Source organism: Crocodylus siamensis, chromosome 4 (assembly GCF_052110815.1).
Source record: "Crocodylus siamensis isolate JL-2025a chromosome 4, ASM5211081v1, whole genome shotgun sequence".
In the NCBI taxonomy this organism is placed as follows: domain Eukaryota; kingdom Metazoa; phylum Chordata; order Crocodylia; family Crocodylidae; genus Crocodylus; species Crocodylus siamensis.
Window position 1 is genome coordinate 89,555,752 of NC_143398.1, and position 11,915 is coordinate 89,567,666.

The following is an 11,915-nucleotide window of genomic DNA, read 5'->3' on the forward strand; positions in this document are numbered from 1 at the left end:
CCTGTTGAATGGCATGCAGCAGGTAGCAGAAAGTACAGGTGAGATGGTATGTCTCTCCTACCAGGTGGTTGCAAAAGCCCCTTTTTCAGTCAGAAGGATGCTGTTGCTCTGCCAGTTGATAGAAAGGATTCCACTAACCTAGTCAGACCTATGTCATAGATCAAGCTTAAGTAAGTTGTAAAGGGAAGAAATTACAAAAGACTATAGAATCATAGAAAAACAGGGTTGAAAGGAACCTCAGGACATCATTTAGTCTAGCTAGTTATCTGTGGCAAGACCATCCCTGTCTAAATTATCAGGTATTTGAAGATTATTTTTAAGTCCCCCTCTCAGTCTCTTCTTCTCTAGACTAAGTGTTCTCAGTTTTTCTGACATTTTCCCACTTGAAGTGAGGTTAAGGGGTATTCTTGTCCTAGGGAACACCTATCATTTGGGACACTCTTGGTATTTCAAGAGGAAAAAAAGTATGTTCATGAATAAAGAGGACTTCAGAAGTATCTTTACAAATAAAAACAAGAGTCACACTTGCAGGACTTGTTTCAGCAATTAAAAAAAAGCAGATGGACCAGTGCCAGACACAGCGCTGAAACTCTCTTCTCCCCTTCAATTAATACTTTAGTCATGTCAATTCCTGCTTGCAATTTTATATAATGAGTTTGTTAAGTATTTTTCTAATGTAGTTAACAGTACCTAATGCAGTGCCAGGCTATTATTTCAGGTAGAGGACCACTTACTGAGTTTTGGCAAGCCATCAAGGGCCACATGACAGGCAGCTGGAGTCAGATAAATATTAATTTTCTAAGTTTTGCAGGGGCCCCATGGGCTGGATAGAATGGCCTGGCGGGCCGCATCCGGTCCATGAGCCACATTTTGCCCACCCCGACCTATTGTCTAACACAATGTACAGATAGGGTGCTGTGCGTACATGTCATGTTTTCAAACATTAAACAGTCAACATTAATATTTAACTTTCAGCTTCCAATAACCTTTTCTTAAAAGTAAGAATTTCGTTTGATTTTCTCCTTTGACTTCCTTTGTTCCATATTTTCTTCTCTTTGGCATCTTGTTTAGTTTTTACCCTTTCATTGTTAATGTTTACTTTTGCTCTTCTCTACACCCCACTTCTTTCAGTTATATTCTCCCCTTACATTTTTAGCCTTACTAGTGAGAATCCCAAGCATTTAAAAGGCCTCAGACAGACTCCACAATGTTAGGAGCTTGCTCTTTAAAAAAAAATCATACTACTTTTTAAAATAAAATATATTTCGACATTTTTTAAGCTGCCTATTAATCTGAGCCCCTTAAGGCTATTGCATTCCCTCCATCCTCCAATTTGGTGTGGGATCATTTCAGATTCAAACATCAATCTTAAATGGACATAGCAAAACATCATGCCTTCCTGCTAGCTGCTTGTAGGGAGAATACCCTTAGCCTGGGCAGGGGGCAAAATATGACCCACAGACACCATCTGGCCCAAGAGGCACTTTCATCCAGCCCACGGCACCCGCCCCCAATAAATTGTACCCTACCCAGCCCTTCTGCCCAAGAAGGTAGGAGCAAGGTGCCTACACCCACCCGCAACATACCCTATTATGCCTTGCTCCCATCCTCATGGATGGAAGGGCTGGCCCTGCTACCACAGGGCAGGGCTGCAGCTGCAAGCTTCTTGGCATCCTGCTCCTTCCAGGCAGCACGTAGGAAATGGGGGCTGGGGCTGCAGCTGGGTGGGCATGGAGTGCTGGGCTGGGGCTGGGGCTAGTTCCAGCATGCAACCCTCACTCGCGGGGTGGGGGCAGCATGGAGCTCAGGTGGGCAGGGTGTGAGGGGGGAGGGGTATGGGGACCCCTCCCACACTCCCCACGTGGTACTCAGCCCTGGCAGGCAGCGGGGGGCAGCAGCGGGTGGGGGGGCATATTTTCTGCTTGGCCCTGGTGCCTAGCTCCAGCCAGCACTGTGAGGAGCACAGCACCCACCAGGCCATTTGTTTCCCGGCTGCTTTCTCTGCCCCAGCCCATTCCAGTGCCCGGGGCTTCCCTCCTGTGCCCCACAAGTGTAGGGAGCACTGGAGAAACAAACAGCCCAGCAGGGGCTGTGCTCCTCGCTGCAATGTGCAGCACTAGCCAGAGCCAGGCACCAGCACCCCTGCGTGCTACTATGCATGAGTAGCCCCACCTTTGACAGGTGCCCTGCCCCCTGGCCATCCTCTTGGGACTGGAAGTCCCTCCACTAACCCCTGACCTTTGCCACCAGACATCCCTCCCCTTGCCCTCTGGAAATACTCTTTTTGAGAAGGGGGGGGGGAGGGTTGCCATCTTAGAATCAGAAAAAAACCAAATCATGCACTAAAAGTCAAACACCTGCTATAACATATTTTAATTTTATTACAAAAAATATTTTTGTCATGATTTGTGTTTGTGTACTGTATATAGAGGTGATTGCATAATAACTCAAAACTAAATTCTGAGGCTTTTATATTGTGTGGGTGGGTATGTTTGGGGGTGGGGCCTGTGAGCACCGATTCCCCCAGCTGTGCATTATAGGGAACATATCTGAGAAACAGCTGTGCTTTATGCACTAGTGCTCTCTCCATCAATCAGTGGAGTCTGAAAGCTACTTATTGGGATTTTCACCCACAGGAGCAGACTGAGAGGAATGCAAGCAGATATGGGGAGCAAGAGAAGCCTGAGGAGGTGCAGGGAAGGAAGCTTACAGAGTTCACAAAGGAAAGCATGGATTTCTGAAAAAAAGGGAATATTGGGGTATCAGGGAGTCTGAGGAAGTGACACAGGAATATGAAAGACAGTAAAGAGATATTGTTAGCTATGAAGGTAAAGGTAAATGTGAGGGTAAAGGAAAGGGAAGGGGAACTGGGGGGTCAGAGGTGGAATGGGGAGCACAGAGAGAGAATGAGTTGGTAAAGGGACCAAGTGAGGTAGAATAACCAATAGGGAACCTAATATTTTAAATATGCATTTAAAATTTTGAATCCATAGTGCAAGAACTGCTACTCAATGTCCATCTGGATGTTAACACATACTCTACTGTCAAAGGAGACAGGGCATGACACTGGCCAGAGCAGTAGGGGACCAAAAGAGAGAGAGAATAATGTGCGTTGGGGGGGAAACTGGGGCTTCTCAGTGGGGTGGTGGGAGGCTGTGGAAGGCAACAAAAACGAGGAGATTACTAAGTAAGAAACAAAAGTGAAAATGAGGGAAGAGGTGATAGGCAGGAGACCATGGGGCATAATAGGAGAATGTGAGTTGGGTAGGAAGGATAATCATGTAGGACAAGCTTGGAGATGGAAAGAATGACAGCATACTCAGCTCAGGCAACAGGCACAGATGAATAATATATCTTTTTGTGTGCATTGATGGTCAAACTTTGAACCTGAAATAATCAGTTGATTTTGACATGTATGATTCTCATTATAGACTCATATGTTAGAAGCAGATGACAAAAGATGCAGTTAAAAAAAAAATCTCTGGCAATCTCATCAGTCCATGGAATTTTCCTACAGAGTTTTTGAACACTTTGAATAGTGTTTTACAGTGAACTCAGGTGAAAAACAAATCAGCATACAGCAGGCCAGGGAGGAGTTCCCAGGTCTGTGTTTTCATAGACCAAATAGCCTTATCTAAACAATCAAATGGAACGGACAGGCTGCAGCCACTTCAAGGTTGTACTGCAATCCTGTACCCTGGTTCCAAGCTAAGGGAATGAACCAAACAATACCAAATTATCCAAGGTGCATGTGTTCAGAACTGCCAAACTAAAATAAAGTTGTTTATTGTACAATTTATGAATTTCTGGAAAATGGAGTGCCGATACTTGAATGAATATGTAATGATGTAACAGGTCCCAGGTTGTAGCCATATTGGTCTAGAGGAAAAGGCAATCGGGACTTGTAGTAGAGATGATATCTTTTATGAGACCAGTCTTGTTGGTCTAATAAAAGATATCATCTCTACTACAAGTCCTGATTGCCTTAATAATGTAACAGTACATTACCAGAATTTGACTGATATTATTTCCTGTTCAGCCACCGTGAACCACTTCCTAATCTTGATTTTTTTCTCACTGTCTCTCACAAGCGTCCATCCATACCTGATTTTGGTCTTTTTACAGCAAATATATTTCTTTTAGCTCAGAGCCTTTTCAGACTCAAGGCACCCTAACAAACTGGAGGCACCCCTCAGAAAATGTCAGATCTTCATTTTCACACAAATTTTGACTACAGAAAAACACTAGAGTAATTATTCTGTTGCAAATGCCCCTCTTCCAGACACCAGTCAGCAGCAAAAAGGACTCGGTTCACATTTTGGGGTACTTCAAAAATTGTACCAGTGGCTCGAGCCCTCACCCAGAAATCTGGGAACACTAAATTTGCTAGGGCATCCCATATAAACAACCCCCCTGCCCCCTGGCCTTTTCTCAAAAGCAGTATAAACCCAAATACCCAAACTTACTACAGAGAATAAAACAAAACCAACAAAAACATTAAATATAATTTCAAAACACTATATATTACAAGCAAAGTCTATGAGGGGCAGCCTCTTGGAGGGGCTTCACCCATGCCCAGGCAGTCTGGGACTTGGGGCTCCACGATGGGTATTTCCAGGTGCCTGCATCCCTATTCCCGCCCTTCATTAATGGGCTGGAGAGAGGGGCCCACATTGGAGAGTCCTAAGCTGCTCCTTGGGTTCACTGCACCATGGGGAGCCAATTGAAATTGCGGGTTCTTCTGCATTACAAGGGGCTCCCTCGCTCCTGGAGAAGCGGTAGAGCGCCAACCTCCATGTCCACATGGTGGCTTTGAGGAGTTAACTGCAGCTTTCATCAGCATAACGCACCCCAAAATTCCTAGTCCCAATCCCAGCTCTGCTAGGCAGAAAACTGCAAAAGAACTTGGAAGGAAAGGTTAAGTCTATCTTGGTTTGGGCCTGAACTACAACTAGCGCCCAACCACACCACTTGGTTGGGACATAAAACTAGAAAATGGACAAAAGGAGGCCCAGGCCTAACTTGCTGGGCCTGGACTGGGGAGCAAAAGCCAGCCAAGTCTATACTGCACTGATGCCTAGATAAACAACAAGTAGTGCCGGGTCTCACCTTGGCTCAAGCTGTGCCAAGCTTCACCCTGGCCTAAATCTGTCAGCCAAACATATGGCTGGGGTTCAGCCACACAGCTAGGCTGAAACACAATAACTCTGAAACAGCAAAAAGGCCCCAGGCCTATGGCTACAGCCTGGACATCCAGTCTTAGCTATACCACTGTGCTGAGACGATACAATTACAAAACAGGCCCATGTGGTCAGTAACTGCCAGGCCCCATTCCTGGTCAGTCTGCTCCAGGGATTAACACCCCCATTGTATTATCACACTCAAGGCCTGTGTGGCCAAAACTGCCAGGACTCCATTGCTGACCAGTTTGCTCCAGGGATCATCACCCCAACTCAAGAAAAGAAAGGGGGGGGGGAAAGGAGTCTCAAACTCCAACACAGACTTTCTCTCCCTGTACCTGAGGTTTTCCTGTCACAGTTTTTGCTTGCCTCTCCAGTGAAGAGGGGGGAGACCCCCCACAGGAGGAGTAGGTTTTCTGACTCCTATTTCAGCTGTGTAGATCTCAGCAGCCCCAGGAGAAAGAGAGAAATATTAGTTGATTTGGTCTTATATACCTGGTGTGACATCACCCAAGCCTTGTCCGATTAGGGAGTGCCACGCTCCAGCCCTTCTCTTACTCAGTCTTCCTGGAGGATCTTCTGCTTCCTCTGGCCTGTGAGGCCAGAGGGTTTTACATATTTTGCCGAGATATAGGCCCCAGCTGAGCACATGGCCAAAACAACAGGGGCTGTCTTGCCCACAGAAAAGCACATACACAAAAAACACAATACACAACAACCAAAAGCACACACTTTACCAAACACAACCCCAAGTGTGTATGGGTGTTACACAAAGAACTCAGAAAGATCACAGCAGGGCAGGATAGTTTTAACACTATAGATTCTTATTTGAAACCTCTAGGTTTACTCTTGTGAACTGTAGTTACACACCTAACAGTACTAGCATTGTGCTGCACTCTGTTGCACCCCTCAATGCACCCCAGTGTTAGAAATGGAGTATTGTTAGAAATCATAGACTCTCCCCCAGCGCCTGATAAGGAAGAAACACTGCCAAGGACTTTTTTCCTTGGCCAGCCTTGCCACAGTTTTTCTTAAATCGCAGACTCTCCCCCAGCCTCTCCCTAGCCTTTCTCATGCAGATTACAGAAGCTGGAATTCAACTGACTGTGTCCTTGAAAGGGGGGCGTTAAACTCTTAGTGACCTATAGAACTTTCTGAGCATGCTCAATTAGCTAATGCATATTTACTTCTCCGCCCTGCATACTTAAGTAGTTAATTATAATGTATATGCGATGGATGTAGTGATATAACCACATATATGTTTGTATGAAACGGAAATGAGCTGTAAGAGTTCCTGTTTCTGCACACGTGCCCAGGAGGAAAAAGATAAATACAGCCTGCAAAAATTCCTTGGTGGATTCAGAGTAATCTGAGTCTTTGACTCTGCTCTGACCCTATTTGCAAATACACCTTTTGTGCCATCTGATGAGTGCGTGTCTGTGATTTTAGTGGCCTCCAAGAAACGGACCACAATTTTTTACAACACCAGGGCACCATAAAATCCTTATCAAGAATCACTGTTGTACAGTAAAAGCTCTGTTATCTGGCATCTCTCAGGAATGGGGGATGCCAGTTAATCAAATATGCCAGTTAATCAAATGTGCACCATCTGGTGCACTCCCAGTGTCAGTGTGCTGGGGTACAGGACGGGGGGCCCTGTACAGGCTGCTTTGCCCCGGGATGTGGACTGAAGTGACAAAGAAAAATTCAGTTCATGGCTGCGAAACCGGAAGTCCCCGAAAGTGGTACTTCCGGTTTCGCTTTTGCCGCATCCCTCAGACGCTGGTTAGTAGAGTTTTTCGGCTAATAAAGTGCCAGTTAACAGAGCTTTTGCTGTAGCTAAAACACCATTTTTGCTTTAAAATGCTGGAAAAATAGTTCCTATGCTAAACTAAACATTTTTTCAGAGACGTTCGTGTTCCATACAAAGAACAGCTGCATAAAAATAGCTCCTTCCTACTCAAGAGATCTCATCTGCTGTTACCGAGCCACATCTACTGAATTTAATATCAAGTAAGTTTTTAGTGCAGGACTAGCCATGGTAAGATGCAGACTCATCACAACTATAACACTCATTTCATTTTGTATTTTGACTCACTCAGCAAAACTGTTAACAAAGGCCTTGGTCCTGCAAGCCTACATGTGCTTAATTTTTATACTCCTAAGTAGTTCAATAGACTCATTGATTTCAGTGGAGTTACTCACTGGAGTCAATGAAACTACTGGACTACTCATGAGAAAAAAGTTAAGGAAATAAGTGTTTGCATTATTAAGGCCTTCGTAACCTAGTTTGGCTCATTGCACCTATTTTCTGTCCCCCACTTGAGACATCAGAGTTAAACACTGTGTACAGAAACAGTTCTAAATCTCGTATTTGTTTTAAACTTTATGGATTGCAGCAGGCTAGAGATCAGGCAGGCAGCTTTACAGCAAGTGCCCTTGAACTTTCCCTCAGTCCCTCTGTGCAGAATCAGATTTTGCTGAGGATGGTAGTGTTCAGGTGGAACTAATTGCTTTATTGTCACAATATTGCTTCCATTTGTTTTATGAACACTGCAATATATTTTCCCCCAAAATGAGGATTCCTGATGTGTTTTTTAAATTATTTCTTGTTTATTACATGTCAGATGAAAGGCAAGCTAAGCAATAGGCTATCCATTAACTACTGGAATTACTTTGGGGTGGAATTTTCTGTACTATCAGTTTTGGTTTTAGCAGTTACACAGATGAGCATGCATTTGTAATTTTCTAAATTTTTAATTCAGACACATTGTCAGAGTTTTTTGAAGCATTTGGATGATCCAACAAGTTTTGGCATAGAACAGTGGTCTCTAACGTTTTTGGGTAGGAGATCACTTTTTGAATTAAAAGCAACCGAAGATCTACCCTGTACTGCCCCCTCCCCCAGTCAGTGTGTGGGGAGGGAAAGGAGAAGCAGATCAAGGGGGAGGGAGAAAAAAGTTATTTGGGGTGTGCCCCCCCAGCAGGTACATCTGTGGGGGAAGGGGCAGAGGGAGGAGAAAGGTCCCTGAGGATTGGGGCAGATTGAGGCCCTAGCGATGAGGAAGGGAGTGGGGCACAGGCAAGAGCAGGGGCTGGGGGGTGTGGGACCCTGACCAAGCTGGGTGGTGGGACAAGTGGAGGCCTGGGGGGCATCCACTTGGAGGCCTGGAGGGCATCCACTTGTCCCCCGCTGCCCCCAGACCCTGCTCCTGCCTGTGGCCTCATTGGAGGGCCTCAATATGCACCCCCCAGCAGCGAGGGAGGTAGTGGGGCTGGTGCTGCACAGATGAGATGTGGTGCAGGATGGAGCGGGGACTAGCTTGTCTGGGGAGTGTGAGAAAGGAGAGGCATGCAGCCTGGGAGGGCATGGGGGGGCCAGTGCCCCCGGATCTGCCTATGGGGCGGGGCAAGGCAGGCTAGGGCCGGGGTAGAGCTGGGCTCTTCCCGGTGTGGGTGTTCAGGCCAGATGGTAGTGGCACTGGGGGCAGGTTGGTGGGGGTGGCTATGGGGAATTTTTGAGTGCCTGCAGCCTCCTTCATAGCCCTTCTCCTAGTGCCACAGCCTGAATACTGGTGCTGGGAAGAGCCTGGTGTCGTCCCAGCCCCAGCCCTAACCTGCCTTGGCCCGCCCCGCCCCATGTAAAAATCTGTGGGCACGTGTCTCACATGCCGTCCTGGGCTGCGTGCCCCCCTTCCTGCAGACCCCAGATGAGCTGCTCATGGCTCATCCCACACCACGCCCCGGTTGTGCAACGGCCACACCAGGCCCACTCCCTCTGTCATCACTGCACACACTCCCCACCTCTACTGCAGCCACAGTGGCAGGGGGCACAGAGGGAGATCATCCCACTCACCCAGCCCAGCTCTGGTGGCAGGGGACATGGCTTAGTCCAGCCACGTGTGCCCCGCCACTCCCAATTGCAAAGCCTCTGACAGTAGATCTCAGTCTGGGGGGGCTAGCCTCCCCCCCTCCCCGAGACTGAGATAGAATGTCAGGGGCTCCTCAATTAACCAGTCGATTTGGATCAACCAGTTGGTGACCACTAATGTAGAACCAGAAGCTTAGTGGATCTTAACTCTGATGCTGCTTGAATAAAAAGAGTTATTTGGAAATATGAAAGGTTAGTAGTTGTGTTTTTAAAAAATCCTATGAGAGGTATGTGCAGGACACAGTTTCTTGCTCTCTTATTTTGCTTATTCTTTCTCAGCTGTTAACAAACTAATCATGGAATAAGTTTTCGAGTGGATCTTTTCAGCTAATAATCTCTCACTACTCCTACTCTTGTGGCCAATTCTGTCACAATGCTTACATGAAGTTAACCAGCTAGGCACAACAAATTTTATACATCCAAAATAATTAATGCACATAAAGACCAGTATGCACCACGATGCATGTGTGAATTCTCAAATGTTTGGTCTACACTGTATTCAGTTACTCATCTTTTACCTGTTATCTGTCTTTTCAGATTATAAAAACTCTTCAGCGTAGGATCATGTCTTCCTTTATGGACCAGACTATAAGCCCCCCAACCCTCTTCATTGTGCAATCACTCCTGTACTGTGTGGGGTCCTCAGGTCTCTTTCCCTTCTGCTCCCAAGTCCCTTGGTCTGTACCACCCAGTCTCCATGCTAGAAGCACGGAGGAGGATGGGTAGCCCAGAGCCTCTTGTGGCACCAGCAGCAGCTGGAGTTGTAGGGGACACAGTACCAGGACTGGAGCCTCAGGAGCACAAGTTAATCCCTCTGGAGCCACCAGTTGGACAGCCCTGCCTTACAGGAACAGGTGAGCAGTTAGTCACATAAATATGGACTTAAATTGAACTACTTGTGGGAGCAATTGATCACCCAAGTAAAGCATTCACAGTTTGGCCCAAACCTTGTATGACACCCAATACACTTCTATTGTAAAAAAAAAAAAAAGGGGGGGGGGCGGGGGGAGAAAAAGAAAAAGATAGAAGAAACGAAACAGTAAAAAAAAAAAATTAAGGTTACAAAGTCAATTCATTCATAAGCTAGAAAATATCAGACTCCGAGCTAATTAAGGTGGAATGTGCCACATTGCTGTGGACATCCTGTGCTTAGGCAGTATGATAATCCATAATTACCTTGTCACATACAATTTTTTCCCACTGGAACCACAGACAGGTCAGTTTTGGAGATGACTTAAGTTTGTATAGTGAAAGGGGCCATTGTATCCTGATCGAGACAACTATGCTGCTCTGGAAAATTGGATTCTATGGTTCTTGAGTCAAAAATTCCTGTCTGATGCTTGGCAAGCCTCTTAAGCTAACCTTTTCACCTTTTCACAGGTGACCTCCACCTGGTTGCCAGTTAATGGGTGCTTGACTCACACCTTTGTTCTGCTATGTAAGCACTCACAGCTGCCCCCAAAGGTTAAATCATAGGCAGCATCCCCCAACACACCCAACAGACCAGAGCCGATGTGCCCTGCAGCTCCTCTCAACCATCACCCGACCCAAACCCACACCTACACCTACTCACACCTACTCCGGACTTGGCCTCACTGGAATGGACCAGCTGGAACTCATATGAACAGCCCTGCCCCTGGCCCACCCTGTGCCTGCTCCAAACTCACCTACCTATGCTGAGCAGCAGCAGCCAGGCAAAAGCTGCTGCTCAGCATGGAGGAAAAGCAGCCCTCCCCTGCACCACTGTTGGGTCTTTCTTCCTGCAGCCACTCAAGAGCCCATGCCTGGACTGCCCTGTGGCTCCTCTGCACTGTCACCGTTGCTGGTAGGAGGCCCAGATGTGGCAATGACAGGAGTAGAGGAGAGGTGCAGGGCAGCCCATGTGTGGGCTCTGAGTAGCTGCAACAAGAAGGGCCCAGCAGCGGTGAGAAGGGCCCAGCAGCGGTGAGGCCCCCCGCCCCCCCCCCCCCACACACACACAAACTGAGTAGCAGTTTCTGCCAAGCTGCTGCCACAGCTCAGCATGGGCAGGTGAGTCTGCAGCAGGCCCGGGGTGGGCTGGGGTTGGGGCTATACAGGTGTTAGAAATGGAGTATTGTTAGAAATTCACAGCTTGCATCTTGCACCTGATAAGAAAGAAACACTGCCAAGGACTTTTTTCCTTGGCCAGCCTTGCCACAGCTTTTCTTATACTAAATCGCAGACTCTCCCCCAGCTTCTCCCTAGCCTTTCTCATGCAGATTACAGAAGCTGGAATTCAACTGACTGTGTCCTTGAAAGGGGGGGGGTTAAACTCTTGGTGACCTATAGTACTTTCAGAGCATGCTCAATTAGCTGATGCATATTTACCTCTCCACCCTGCATACTTAAGTAGTTAATTATAATATACATGCGATGGATGTAGTGATGTAACCACATGTATGTTTGTATGAAACGGAAATGAGCTGTAAGAGTTCCTGTTTCTGCACACGTGCCCAGGAGGAAAAAGATAAATACAGCCTGCAAAATTCCTTAGTGGGTTCAGAGTAATCTGAGTTTTTGACTCTGCTCTGACCCTATTTGCAAATACACCTTTTGTGCCATCTAATGAGTGTGTGTCTGTGATTTTAGTGGCCTCCAAGAAACGGACCGCAATTTTTTGCATCACAGGCACGCAGGTTCTGCCTTGTCTGGGGTTGGTCCATTTTGCTGGTCAAAACAACCTGCACAATTAATGCAATTTAAAAAATTAACACATTAATTTGTTTTTGCTTTAATCACGTAAGTTAACTGTGATTAACTGAGCATCTTAATGCTTCAGTGAA